Raw genomic sequence first — 15704 nt, 5'->3', positions numbered from 1 at the left:
TAAACTCAGTTTGTAAATTGAATAGATATCCCAAAATATTCTAATTATTATATTATATCAGTAGGCAATGAGTTTGGTATGAGAAATTATGCTTAAAACCGATCTACGCGCCTGAAGGGCATTTTGGTCACTTTAAAGCATAATTTACGAAATTATACGCAAAGTCAGTTTATAATCAGATTCGTAACATCAAAATATGTTAAACATGTTAACATATTAGTATCTGAATTATTTGCAAGCTTATTGGTCTCTAAACCTTATTTTTGGTAAAAAGGGCATAACAGTTAAAGTACGACATAATAACGGAACATGCGCATAAACTCAGATTACTAGTCTGATCGTATAATATAACCTTATAGGGTTATACTACATATTATTACGATCATAACAGAATGTTAATCAGTAGTAAACTAATCTAATTCGGTTTATAATCGAAAGTCAACACAGAAGTCAAACTTTGTGACTTTCGGTTGCGAACCGACCCTAAAACTGGAATTGACGAGCCGAACATATTTACACATGTTCTAATAATTATTACTAAGTTGTTTAAGTGATAAAAAAATATTTTAGAATGCTTCTAAACTCAAATCGTAATTATTTCAAAAACTGGCCCTTTGACTTTTTAAATTATTAATATGTTGACTTGTCAATTAACCAAGCAAACGTGATTCTTAGGAGGTGCCCTTTTGAGGGATTAACACCAACCTAATTACGATCACGTATCCATGTTCATTGCGAACAATGGCTTGACTTTTTCAGGTCTGACTGAAAGTCAAAGCGTTTATCGTAAACACTTGACTTTTCGGCTTTAAAAGCCTAAGGGGCTGTTTGGTAGCCTCTGTATGGTCATTAAGAGGTTACCTCTTAATGGAACCATTAAGAATTTTACCAATGAGAAGGTAGAAGAATGTGACATGTGATGATTTACCATTCAGAGGTTACCTCTTAACCATTCAGACTTGAGGTTACCTCTTATTCATTCAGAGGTTTTAAACCATTAAGAGGTAGCATCTGAATGGTCATTAAGAGGCTACCAAACAGCCCCTAAGAAACGAACTAGTCACAAAAGGAACACTTACAAGTGGTCATAGGGACTGAAAATAACTCAGAGGATGCTCCCAAGTAGTTCAGGAACTTCCAAGTTGAGAGATAGGAAGAAAGAATGATTTTGGTGCAAGTTTTGAAATGAGATATCACACCTATTTATAGTATTCAAGAATTCCTATGATCTTGCCAAGTGTTTTGAGGGTTCTTAGGATCATAACAAGTGTTATGACAGGTGTTACAAATCAGTTAACAACCCATGGTTTTGATTAAATGGTTTAGAATTGTTAGGATTGGAGAACAAGCAAAATAATAACAAAAACAATATATAAAAACAATTGTTACTGCTGTTTGTTGTCCTGGCGGCCCGCGAAGACAACAGACCCAAAGGCTCGCGGCCCGCGAGTGAGTCCGGCCCAGCCACAACACTTTCATCTTTTGTCAGATTAGCCCCTCAACCTTTTATATAGTTTAAAACTTTTAATGTTTGCATTTTTGGCACAATATTTCTAAACTCTTATGTAAAATTTAATATAAGGCACATATGCCCATTGTGGCCAATATTAACCACACCCGGGAGTACGACCAAACATTACGGAGTTCCCAGTTTGTATAAAAAGTCACTTAGAGGTGTAGATTCACACATTGACGCTTTTAGTCCTTTTAACGTGCAAACTTGTGTTTATTATCGTTTAATGGCATCAAAGCCCTAAACGGCCACTATTAGGCATTCTCGAGAGTATGATTGAACATCATGATGCTCCGGGTTCGTTAAAAGGTCACTCAGAGTAAGAATTAACATGTTGACACTTTTAACCCTTCGTTACACAAACTTTTAAATTTATCGCAAACGGTTTCATTTATCCAACAAGTGGCTTAATATGAGAATACGAATACCGTGTAAGGTCATTCAGAGGCTTAGTTTAAGCATGTTGACACTTTTAGTTCGTCCACATACATATTTTAAATTTTGACAAAATTAGTCCCTCATAGTCAACGTTTGACTTCATTAGGGTTTAGTACACGTGTCAACTCATCATTGGACACGATTATATAAGGTGTTACATAATAATAATAATAATAATAATAATAATAATAATAATAATAATAATAATAATAATAATAACCGGATTAAGGCAAAGGACACCATCTTATGAGAAATAATAACATAAAAACATCTGGTATAATCTCGTTAGTTAAAGGACACTGCCTGAAATTTGAATGAAACTTAAAATTTCGTTAGTTAAATGACACTGCTTGAAATTTGAATGAAACTTAAAAGACGTAAAGTGTAATTTACTCTATTTTTTAATAAAAGTTCAGATGATCTAATCAATAATTCAAACAAGTTTTTTTTGGACGATTAAATCACCTGGTAAGGACATTGCCTTATATCACCCAAGTCCCAGGTAGGAATTCTGGGGCTGTCACAACAACACGGGTCAGGAATTCTCCACCCCTGGATTCGACCTTAGGACCTCCAGGGCAGGAACCCCACATAAGTGGGTAAACCTTCTCACCTCCGACCAGTTGAACTGGCCTTCATTGGCAACAATCAAACAAGTTAACTTATGTGTTAATTATTCGAATAAACCATAATATTTTTAAGTAGATCAATTAGATTCGATTTTCTACTTATCGTCGACATTGGCACAGTCCGACAGTCGTTGTAACTTCCGCCACTGCTAACACCACCAGAACCAGTGTGACACCACCACTGCCATTGCCACCCTTATTGCCGCCCCCGTGGTCAGCCTCTCATGTCACCGCTAGTCACCATGAAAACATAGTTTGTTTGACTCAATATTCTGCTTAGAGCCCGTTTTAACGCCAACAATGAATGGTTATACAGAAATTGATTTGACTGATCTAGGTTTACCCAATTTGTTACTTATTAATATTTTTGTTTGGTCAATCCATGAATAAAATCAACTGAAAAGGGGAATACAGTTTGACTTGTTACGGGACATTTTGTGGTGTTTAATAAAAAGTAAATAAAAATAAAAAATAATTTGGACCGTCAACATTTGTTTGGGACTAAGGGAAGTTTAAAAGGACCATGAAGAAAGCGACCAACAAACGTACGCGGAGCGTCGGTTTCGCACTAGTAACAATCAACAAAACGGCATATTCTGTGAATGTTCTCTTAATATTCTTCCTTTTCAAAAAAGCATTTATCATGCAAAAAGAAAATAATTTATTTAAATAAAATGTTCATTATGCTTTAATAGTTTAATATAATAATATACGTGGAGATTTGTTTGTTCAAAAGCAATGTTTTAAATACCGGTATGAACCGGCCGGTTATACCGGTTAAACCGGATACCGGACACGTGTCTGGTACGATAAAGGCCGGTAAAACCCAAATACGGTATGTCTTATGTACCGCCGGTAAATCCGGTTCTACCGGTTCAAACCATTGAACCGGTTTGCATTATCTTAAAATTTGATTTTTTTTTAATTATAAAAATACGAAATTAAGGTAATACGACGTTCCATTGTTGGTAACTATCCTAGTGCCTTCAATTACAACTATTGAACCTGTTACTCACATCATCCAATGTAATATTATTTATAAGTAATAAAAATGCTCTTGAAAAATAGATAACATTTTACAAGAAAACAATTGTTTTTAGATAAAATCATAATCAGTTATATAAATCTTAATTGAGATTAGATTGTTTTTTAGATTAATTTGTATTCTATGGAATTATAGTGTTAACTAGTGACCCGGTTGAACCGCCCGGTACAACCCGGTTCAACCGGTTGAACCATTTCAGTGCCTAATCCGGTATGAATAAAAAACCGGTTTTTAAAACATTGTTCAAAAGTACATCATCACTGGATTAGAGTTTTTTTTATACACGTCCTAATATTATACTTTAATAATACAGTTTTTTTATTATATACTAACCGACATATCATTAAACACTTTGTGAACAATGATTAATGTGAGATTAAACTTATACCATATTGGTTATCTAAAAGAAGTCTTAGTTCCACCTTAATTTGCATTTTGAAAAATATGTTAGGGGTGTCATCACTCACCGATTTAGGTTTCGGGTAGGGTATCCAATCTGGTACACGGTCACCATCCATTCGGGTACCCCAAATCGAACAGTGGGTTGGGGTTCAATATCTCATTATTTCAACATTCATATTTCAAACACCAAACTTTGAGTATCGATATCTCATTCATCTTAGCTTCGTTTTGGACACGGTTTAGTTCGTTGCGAAACTCTTCCAACATAGAACACAGACCCACAAATAAATATATGAAATCTCCATCATTTCTTATATTTATTTCTAGTCCAAAAATAGAAAAACTGCATTTCCTATATTTATGAAAATTCCTATTTTCACAAAACTTCGAACAGTTTCTTCCAAAAATCACCTACATTTGGTTTGGGTTAAACTAATTATTGCTATGTTACTGATGTGCTTAGCTCCAATTGGTCATACATATATTTTTTTTACCTTTTTAAATAATTGAGTAAAATTACCGGTCTACTCTTATGTGCAAGTTACATGACCAGACTTAACTGAAAATTTTAACCTTGTTACTACTAAAGGACGAAAAGTGTACTGAGTTTTTCCAAATAAAGGACTGTGTCTGTAATTATTAAAGTTAAAGGTTATCCATTGCAATGTGATACAAACATAAAGGACGAAAAATGTAATTTATCCGTGATTTTAATATTATAATAATATGTAGTTTTTTTAATACTTTTATTATTTTAATATTATAATAATAGTTATTTTCTTTAGTTTTTAACTTTAATCTTTTTTTTTCATATCAGGGGTTGGGATAAGTAGGGCTGGCAACTCGTGTCTTATCTGGTTTAACAGGTCTCTGACGATGCGTATAACACAAGTATTAAATATGAATACAACTCGTTTAACTACTTGATATATCATGTCTATAACACAGTTTTATGTTTTATGTACCATGAAAAAGAAATGATGGATCCTAACCTCATAATTTTATTTATTTTTAAAAAAAGAAAAAAACCATATTGTTTACTTTTTCAGTAAACAGGTCTAATCGTGTCTTATACAGATATCTATTGCCAGCCCTTGGGATAAGTTTGTTGTCAACCGGTATCGAACCAATATTCGTATCGAAAATACCGGGACAGTCCTGTTCGGTATCAGTACATGAAGGTAAAATCCGGCACTAATACAGAAAACGTCAAAAGTTGGTGCCGAATTGATATTGGAAATTTTTTGGTTCGGGAAATTCAGTACTGCTACCCGGTACCATTTGCTCATCCCTGATCACGGTTACCGTACGGACAACGATATCGTACAACTTTTTTTTGTTGATTTTCTTCGACTTTTAATTTTTTTTCTTTTTTTAGTTTCAGGGGTAGGGATGAACTCGGTACCAACCAATACAAAATCGGTACTGATACCGAAAATACCGGTTACGGTACCGGTATATGAAGGTAAAAACCGATAGTGAACCGGTACCAGGAATGCCAAAAGTCGGTACCGAATTGGTACTTAATATATTTTGGTTCGGCAAATTTGGTACGATAACCAGAACAATTTGCTCATCTCTGACCACGGGTTTCATACGAACAACATCGTTACCATACAACTTTTTTGGTTGATTTTCTTTCAATTATCTTTTAGTGTTTTTTTCTACATTTTCTTTTTATTCTTGTCAGCAGTTCCGTTCGCAACACGCTTGTAGTAATTTCAAAACACATGTAAAAACAGACTAAATAACAAAAAAAATTTGCCGCAACGTGACGAACTTCTTTAAACCTAGTATCACTAATATGGGAAAATAAAGTCTCAAAAAAAGAAAAAAATTTGCATACCTTTGAATAATATGACTAAGTTGGCGATGGAGGTGGACCGAGGTGGCTCACAGTTGTGAATGACAGTGGCAACGACAGGAAACAGGTGGTTTAAGTCAGAAGGCGAGATAGATTCAAAGACATGATGCTTTAGGGATGAATGAAGACCAACATACTAGGCTTGTGTAACTAGGGCTCAGTCACCTTATCTCGATGACATGTCGTTACAATAGGGTGAGCTAAAACGCCGTCATTTCATTTTAAATCTATTAAAAATAACAAAAAAAGAAATCATGGAAAAAAATACTTTTTTCCGACGACGTGTCAGGATAAAGTTTGGGAGCGACATCATGATTTTCACCCTTCCCGCTTAACCTACCCGATGACATGTTGTTGGAATAGGTTGAAGAAAAACATAATTTCTAAGGTCCCCCTAATGCGACGACATGTCGTGTCGTCGCATTAGCCAAGCTATGTCAGCTACAATATTTCGTCGGTAAAGAGTTGACATATCAAACGGGTTTTCTTATAGCAATAACCAGGTTATTTTGTGGTTTGAACTGCTATATTCACTTGTCTAGGTTTAAATCTTGGTCTTTTATAACATACTGATCTAGTGGTGTGGTGATCACTTATAGTAAAAAAAAAACATTGATCCCCTAGAAAAGGAATATTGTGATCGTTTCCTGATTTTAATTTGATATTTTAACAGTAATAATGGAAGTCATACCCGAATTAACCACCCAAACCTAAATGTTAGATTATCTTTAGTCTAAAAGATGCAAGGTGTAACATCACAAACCATTTAATTAAAAGTATGTTATTATCATGCTTCATGCATGATTATAGCCTTCAAGTAGCATAATGAATTAAATTATAAATTGTTTGACTCTCTAGTATAAAAAAGACAGAAGAATTTATAAGTTGAGCGAATTTTTATAACTAATCATGTGATTTCAAATATAATACTCAAAACATTTATATTAAAGGTGTATATATGATAAATATGTAACTAGTTAAGTCATGTATCACAACTTTGTAAGACCAAGATTCCTTTTGTTGCTTCTTTTATTTCACTATTTTGTGTTCATTTCTTTTTATTTCACTATTTTGTATTTCATTTCTTTATTTATTTATTTTTTAGAAAAGTTAATCATGTATTTTTTTTAATTTAACTTTCCTTCACTTTTTATTTATATATAAAATATTGGTCGAGTTACATCAATATCGCAGGTAAGCGAGCAACAAGCTGCGCCGCTACCCTTTTCTGAATAGCAAACCCTAGCCTATTAAAGACAAACCCCTGCCCTCCTGTTGATGAGCAACTGCTGTGGACAACCTTTTGGACCCTAGTCAACAAACGGATAGCTTCTGAAGCTAGGGAGCCAAAGGTGTCGAAGCCGAAGGGGACAAATGCATGTTTGTTATCAGCACATGCATGTTGGTTATCATGTATTATCTTAAAATATCGTTTTCCTAAGTTATAAATACTAACAAATAACAACTCAAAAATCACTGTAGCGCTATAGTGTTTTTGTTTTTTTCTTTTACACTTTTGTCTCTTTTTTTAGTATTTTAGTCTCAATTGCACCCTTAGACTTTAAATAACCTGTGTTCGTTAATTATATATCAGCTATTGGTATCGTACAGGTAACGGAATGAACGAGACCCATACCGACCGAATAACGTCGATACCACCTGTCGCAACCCCCGCCCCCTATACAAACCCGGGAACGGGCGGCCGCGGCCAGTTTCGGTGGTATCTCGTTGTTGTCTAATTTGGCAGCGGAATTTTTCATCAGTACCGTAGTTAGGAAATATTTGATCAGAGTAAAATACCACACTTTTATAATATTATACACATGAGTAAAACCCAAGTTTTAAATACACACAATTTCATAGGAATAAATCCTATTTTATTTAATAAAAACATCTATCCATTTTTAGATAACTTTGTTGCCACTTTTCCAAGCCTTCAGTGCTGTCCAGCTGGCTTCTATTTGGCTTTCACATTTTGTTACCTGAAACGCGTTTAAAAACATTTTGTCAGTGGGAAATACTGGTGAGTGAATCCCAGTTCAATCAAGTTTTAATAAAAACCATTGTACAGTATTGAGGGCGATCTCGCAATTACATTTGTTTCCAAGTCATATCAATTAACACCCACGGTACCGTCAACCTGACTTGTGGTCATGTTACCCCTCGCAAGGCAGTAACAAATTTTGTATACAAAATCCCAACATACCGACGATAGTTGTATCCTTACAAATACTTAATAACTGTTTAATATATAATTAATTAAGTGAGGTTTTGTAAAAATAATTCGCAAAAAGGAGATTACTCACAAAAAGGTTTACACAAAAAGAGGATTACTCACATTGCTGTCTTAGGTTTTCAGTAAGGATTTCCTGGGAATAATCTATAAATTACACAAGTGCACATGTGTTAGTATAATAACCCATTTTAACATTAGTAATACCCTCCCCGAGACGACATTCCAACGACTACGTCGGGCAGAACCACGACAGCCGTTACGGAACCCTAGATCAATCGGGCAGAGTATCTAATACGTATCCAGGGGTTATGATACTTACAACGAAGCAGAACTTCATTATTTAGGGGGGTATTATGCCCGAGTATAGTGCCTACTATTAAGAAATTGAGAGAGAAAGTCGAGAGATGAACGATATGGGATTGAAGCCCTTCATCGCAATTTATAGGGCCTGATTTGGCTTTTCTCGCGGCCCGCGTAAAACGAGACCAAGGCCTACGCGGCCCGCGTAGTAGGTCGGGTAGGGTTTAGGTGATCCGGGTCATCGGCTAGCTTCGTCGTGTGGCTGCCACGTGGCAGCCCAGGGTCTCGCCGCGTTGTTGATCGCTCACGGCCCACTTAAGCTGAAGGGGTGGCTTACGCGCCCCACAAGAGCCCAAAAAAATTCATTTTTAATTAATTTTAATAATATTTAGGGTATTCGGGGCCCGTTTTCACGTATGGGGGGTATTTTAGGACATATTGGGATATTTTAAAATCTATTAGGGTGTCGAAAAATATTATGAGGGTGTCGGTTTAGGGTTGTTATACCACCATTGGTATACGTGTTTGTTGTTTTCGATCGATATAAAACCCGCATCAATATCCTTTTGGTTATATCACTGTTAGGCATTAGATTTTTATAACTATGGATCCAGTATTCTGAGGTGTTGCCTGGATCAATTATCCTTGGCGGGTAGTGCAAGGACTCAGAGGATCAAGGATTATTATTATATCTTTTAGTTTCTAACAGTTGTTTTCGATATTTTCTTATATCCATATGCAGGTTATGACGACGTGCACTAAGTCTCAGCTGGAATCTTGTGCATTATTTGTTTGAGATGTTGCACGTGCTAATTCTTCAAACGGTCATGGGGTCAATCAAGTGTTAGTCAACATAATTACGAACACACACACTTTCGCATACATTGCAAACTAGAACTCTCACTTAGCATTCGATTGTACCACACTTGATCAACATCCAAAGTTGTAATATTTTTTGTGCAATACAGTTGATGGTAATAGTTTCCACTATCCGAGGTTTTTATGCCGACGATCAACTAGGATCAAGGGCTTTTCCTCGTATAAATAATTATGTTCATATTTTCATTCATCAAGCAATTTATTTTGTCATTGTTCATCTGTCACACCCCCAAAATCCACAAGCGGAATATCACCGCAGGAGGCGAGACATGACCAGGATCAAGCCACCAATCATATTGAACAATATATAATAAGCAAGATAAAACTAACCACAATATAATTGGTGTTCAAAACAATTTAACCAAGTTCAAGTTATCAGCGGAAGCATAAAGTGTAAAACCAAAACATAAGTTTTAAAGTTCAAATGTTTAACATGGAACTCAACAGTCCATGTCCCACAACGAGCTCTCCTTCTCATGCGAGCTCCATCTAAGAACCTAACGACCTGCAAGGCATTTAGCAACGAATCAACAACAAAGTTGAGCGAGTTCACAGTTGGTTGTCCATTTTAAAGTTGTTCCAAAAAGCATAAGTTCTTTCGAAAACCATGAGTTAACCAATTCCTTGTTTCCCAAACCATAACCAGTGGGGGCTGCCCCATGTTAACCACTAGACTCGTTACCATATCGGCAACTGACTGGAGTCATGTTTATGTGTCCTGCGTCAATGTCTATCATCATTGACTAAGTGCCCAGATCCATTAGTCCACTCCCGTCCTCTGCGGCACGGTGTGAGGCTTGTCAAACCTAATAGCGCTATTTAACTAATGACCCGCTCGCCATTGGCCCGGCGATTAAGTCGATATAAAAATGAGGGACTTCATGATAGAGTTTTGTCTAGTAAGTTATATGTTGTCATCCTTCCTATGGAGGATGGAGGTACGTAATCTACCCATGGAGAATACGCACGCTTAAAGTTGTCATCCTTCCTATGGAGGATGGAGGTATATATTCTACCCAAGGAGAATATGCAGGTTCCGTTTTAGTTCCTTAACCCATTCCCAAACCACCGGGAATCCCATGCCTTGTAGAAAGTGTGAACTCACCTTAGGTTAGTGATGTGCACAAAATGCAACATATAAATTACATCAATTGTGGCATAAAACTAACCCTTTTTAGTACTAATGTTGGAAAAAGTGTGCTTTTGTCTTCCTTTTGTATTTTCAGGATTAAATGAGCTCAAATTAACAAAAGAAGCAAAAAGACAGCTAAATCTAACATAAATACAAGAAAAGGAACAAAAGTGGAATGCCCGACCTCCCGACATCATCTTCCCGAGCAAAACAAAGAAGACCGAAGACTGAACACGCCCCGTGCTCTGCGAGCACGGGGCCGTGCCCAAGAGTCAGCAGAAAAGACAAACTCATAGAAGCTTCTGTTGCCCACCACGGGGCCGTGCCCAGCGGACACGGGGGCGTGGTCAGCTTCCTGCAGACGCATTTATTGGAATTGCGAATTGCAATTAATGAAGAGAGAGAGTCAGATGGACACGAGGCCGTGCCCAGCGGACACGGGGCCGTGCCCGAGCTTCTGGTCAGCCTATAAATAGGAGTGTTTGGAGCTCTTGCAACTCATCCCTTGGCACACCACCCCTCTCACACTTCACCCACCACCCACCACCATAACACCATCATCCACCACCATCATCCATTGTCCATCGTAAAGTGTGTGAGTCGTCTCGGGATCCAAGATTGATCGTAAGAGTTCTTGACAATCAAAGGCCATGTTTGCCTAAGTCTCTTACATCACTTGGTGAAGACAAGTGTTTAGCGTAGTACTTTTTATTTTTAATCTTTTGCACTTTTTAATTGGTTTTGTATTAATGACTTTAATTACTAGTTTCTTATGTTGAAGGTGATTCTTCCTTATCGTTTGTCTGTGGTGTCTTGGCATTATTTTACTGTCTATATAAAATAAAAGATTTTCACCATTCATATCTCCACGGTCTATATGGAGGTATGTTGGCTACCTGGTCGGGGGTTAAGGGAACAGTTTGGTAAGAGTCTTGCCATTGTTCAGTGTATAGATCCTGCAAAGGACCTGGGTCAAATTTAGTAGGACCTCCTTCAATACCCAAAGGTATTGGATGGCGGGGGTCCAAACTCTTTGATCCCCTCATAAGTTAAACTACTATTAAAACTTTAACCCAACTACTTAGGACTGTATCCCTGCTGACTCAGACTACTTAGCTGAGGGTAACGTCGCCTTCAAAAGAGGGGCCTACCACATTATGCATTAATAACTTAATTAATTATCTTTCAATAATCCGACCCTTTAGGATTGTATCCTTGCTGACTCAAACTACTGGGTTGAGGGTAACGTCACCTTCAATAGAGGGGCCTACTACAATAACTAAGATAAATCTCTTAAATAAGTGCAAAAGTGCGAAAATAATCAAAGGTTACACTACACACGAGTCGGATACAAGTGATTCATCTTGTCTATCTGTTTTTATTTTTATTTTATTTTTCAGCATTTTAGTTAGTTTTATTTTCGTAGTTTAAAAACCTTTTTCTAACTGTTTGATTTGATTAGACGTTGAGGATAAACCGGTACTAAAAGCTCTAGTGTCCTTGGACGACCTCGGTATCTTACCAACACTATACTACGTCCACGATGGGTGCACTTGCCCATATGTGTGTTTAGTGTTAGTAAATATCATGTTTTATAAATTTAAAACTTGGCTAAAAAGTGTAAAAAAGGCTTAAAATATACACCTAAATTATATTACACCTAACGCACATCTAGTTTTTGGCGCCGTTGCCGGGGACACAAGGATTTTAAGAAAGTTAGGAATCAACGGCCTAATCATTTTTTCTATTTTATTTTTATTTTTTAGGCTTTTCTTAATTTTTCAGCTTCTGCAGAGCTCAGCACGGGCTGTGCCTGGTCGGACACGGGCCGTGCCCAGCAGTGTCACTGGCAGTTTTTATTTTCCGAGTTACAGAGGGCTGAGCACGGGGCCGTGTCGGTGCAACACGGGGCCGTGTCCAACTTTCCAGTAACAGGGATCCGGAAAACAATCGCTGTATCTCCGACCACGGGCCGTGTTCACTGAGCACGGGGCCGTGGTGAACTTTCTGACCAACATTCTTTTCTGTTTTTATTGCAGGACTTGGAACCAGACGCCACATCTGAACCTTCTACGTAGTGTATGAGCTCCAATTCTAATAAAGACATAAAAGAACCTCTAGAAGAACCCGAACGCTTTCTCAGAAAAAGACTTAAAGCTAAAAACCAAGAGAAGGTTTCGGGGAACCCACTTCCAATGGCGGACCAACGTACCCTCATGGATTACCTACGACCCACCGTTGGTAATCTCGGCGCCGCTATCAATGCACCGAATGTTGAAGCCAACAACTTCGAACTTCGACCACATTTGATACAAATGCTTCAAAACTCCGCAACCTTCCATGGGCTTGCGGACGAGGATCCCCATCTACATATTACTAATTTCTTAGAAATATGTGATACCTTTTCAGATCAATGGAGCATCAAATGATGCCATCCGCCTTCGAATGTTTCCATTTTCACTAAAAGACCGAGCAAAAGCTTGGCTCAACGCCTTCCCAGTTGGTTCGGTAAACACCTGGGATGAACTAGCCCAAAAATTTCTATATAAGTATTTCCCTCCCGCTAAAACGGCTAAATTAATGACTGAAATTAATAAATATTCACAAGAGGATGGGGAATCCTTATATGAAACTTGGGAAAGGTTCAAGGAGCTATTGCGAAAGTGTCCCCATCACGGTCTTGCGGTATTGCAACAAGTATCCACTTTCTATAATGGGTTGTTGCCACACACGAGACAAACACTTGACTCTAGCTCCGGGGGACTTTTAGGTAATCGCCGCCCACATGAAATATACAATCAAATCGAGGAAATTGCTCAAACCAATTTTCAGTGGCACACTCCCCGAGGCAATAAATCTATTGCCCCGGGCGCCCATAAGGTTGATGAAAGCACTTCTTTACAAGCCCAAATCAAGGCCCTTTCTTCGAAAATTAAAAAGTTAGAAATGACAAAAATGGTCTCGGTAATGGCTTGCGAAGGGTGTGGTGGGCCACATGAAAATTGGAGTTGTATGAAAGAAACAGATGATTAAACAGAGTCGGTAAACTACATTGATAATAGACCTAGGCCGTCGGGTCCTCCAACGGGTACCTACAACCAAGGATGGCGTAATCACCCTAACCTTGGTTGGAGAGAACCCGACAATAGTAGTAACCAACAAAGTCTAAACCAACGAACAAACTTTCAACAACCAAGAAATGAGTCACAAACATTCCCTCAACAACAAGGTGGACGAGAAAGGCTTGAAGATACTATATCTCGCCTCATCTCCGACAATGAAAAGAAAAACTCGGATCGATTTCAACAATTGGAATCGAATTTTAGAAATCAACAAGCTAGTATACAAAACATTGAAAAACAAATAAATCAACTAGCTCAAAATTTCTCCGAGAGACCACAAGGCGCGTTACCAAGTAATACCGAAACAAACCCAAAAGCACAAGTTCATCTCATAACATTAAGAAACCGTACCGTGGGTCCCGCGGAAGCTCCGCCACCACCAACTGAGGAAAGCACAACACCGCTCCAACAAGATAAGGCTTCTCCTCTACTTCAAGAGCCCACCAAGGCTCCTCCGGTTCCGTACCCCGGTAGGTTAATTCGTCAAAAGACTAATGAGCAATTCGTAAAATTCGAAAGTCTACTAAAACATTTGCATGTTAATATTCCTTTCATCGAAGTCCTAACTCAAATGCCTAAATACTCAAAATTCACGAGGGACTTCCTCACTCATAAAAGGAAAATTGAATCATTGCAATTAGTTAACCTAGGCGAAGAATGCTCCGCCCTCGTACTCAACAAACTCCCCCAAAAGAAGATTGATCCCGGAAGCTTCACAATTCTTTGCTTGATCGGGTAATCCCCCATTCGTAATGCACTAGCCGACCTTGGGGCTAGCATTAACCTCATGCCCGCATCAATGTTCAAACAACTCGGCTTAGGAAAAACGAGCCCTACCAAGATGAGTATACAACTTGCCGATAGGTCCGTCAAATACCCGCAAGGTGTCGCTGAAAATCTATTGGTCAAAGTCGACAATTTCGTCTACCCGGCCGACTTTGTCATACTAGATATGGAAGAAGACACCGAAGTCCCACTCATACTAGGGAGGCCATTTCTAGCCACCGCACAAGCAGTGGTAGACATGAATGACGGAACACTCACTTTGAAGTATGGGGATAAGGAAGTGAAGTTTGGGGTTGGATAGAGAGTAGAGGACGATGACCCGGTAAATTACATGAAGGTTATTGATTCGAGTTTGGATGAGGCTCTCTGACGGTGCAACGGATGCAAAACATCCCGCTCGGAAAACATATAACCTCAATTTGGGTCTAGCCAAGGACCCTTATAAACGTGGCGCACCACGGAGGCATTCCACGGAACTATCCTTAGTTTAGTTTAGTCTTTTAGTTTAATTTTAATTTGCAGGAATAAAACACACTCGTGATGGTGAAGGATAACAAGGGAAATGAGAAACATCGCCCCGTACACAAAAACAGGGCCATCCGACAACAATTTCTTCATTACAGTAAGTTCAGCACGGGCCGTGTCCGCCCAACACGGCCCCGTGCTGCACACTCTGCAGAAAATTGCCCAGTTCAGGTAACTGGACACGGGCCGTGTTCGCTGAACACGCCCCCGTGTCCAGGCTTCTGTTTCTTTTCTTTAATTTTTGTCACTGGCACCTGAACACGGGGCCGTGCCCGGTCACCACGGGGCCGTGTCCAGGATGCCAGTAACATAAAATTTTGCTTTTAACACCATTTTACACATACAATCAACCTAAAAACTTATTTTTGGGACACATTGAGGACAATGTGTAATTTAAGTGTGGGGGGGATGCTAAAACCTTGAATCTTGCAAGTCCTAATAACAAGCCTTACACAAAACTCTATTGGAACCGCTAATCACCCCAAATTTTTTTCAAAAAAAATTTCATTTTTCTTTTTACTTGTCTAAGTTTAAGTTGGGAATTCATGTTCTAACAAGGTTATATTTTTACAATTTTACAACCGATAGCGTCGTGATAAAAAGAACCAACATAAGAAAATTATGAAACAACATGACAAACTTAGTTAAAATTTGATTATATATACTTGATCACATAAAAAACCCTTTCCCATAAAAGTGAGTTTTGAGCCTTTATCGAGCATGCAAATACATATCTTTACACTAAATGCTCATTTTTCGTTTCTTGTGTGAATAGCCGCTTGGTTCATACGACTCTAGAACTTGCCACGACAATACATTCCCGGTCCTTACCA

At 38.1% G+C, this 15704-nt stretch overlaps 1 non-coding gene across 1 annotated transcript; it reads right to left on the bottom strand.

Moving 5' to 3' along the window:
* Positions 1-13012: 13012 nt before the first annotated feature.
* Positions 13013-13119, bottom strand: LOC118490850. Its single transcript, XR_004890075.1, has one exon. It is a non-coding gene; the product is annotated as a small nucleolar RNA R71 (small nucleolar RNA).
* Between the last annotated feature and the right edge of the window lie 2585 nt (positions 13120-15704).

Source organism: Helianthus annuus, chromosome 3, assembly GCF_002127325.2.
Source record: "Helianthus annuus cultivar XRQ/B chromosome 3, HanXRQr2.0-SUNRISE, whole genome shotgun sequence".
Classification (NCBI taxonomy): Eukaryota; Viridiplantae; Streptophyta; class Magnoliopsida; order Asterales; family Asteraceae; genus Helianthus; species Helianthus annuus.
The sequence above is the reverse complement of the archived record's forward strand: the minus strand, read 5'-3'. Positions and strand labels throughout refer to the sequence as shown.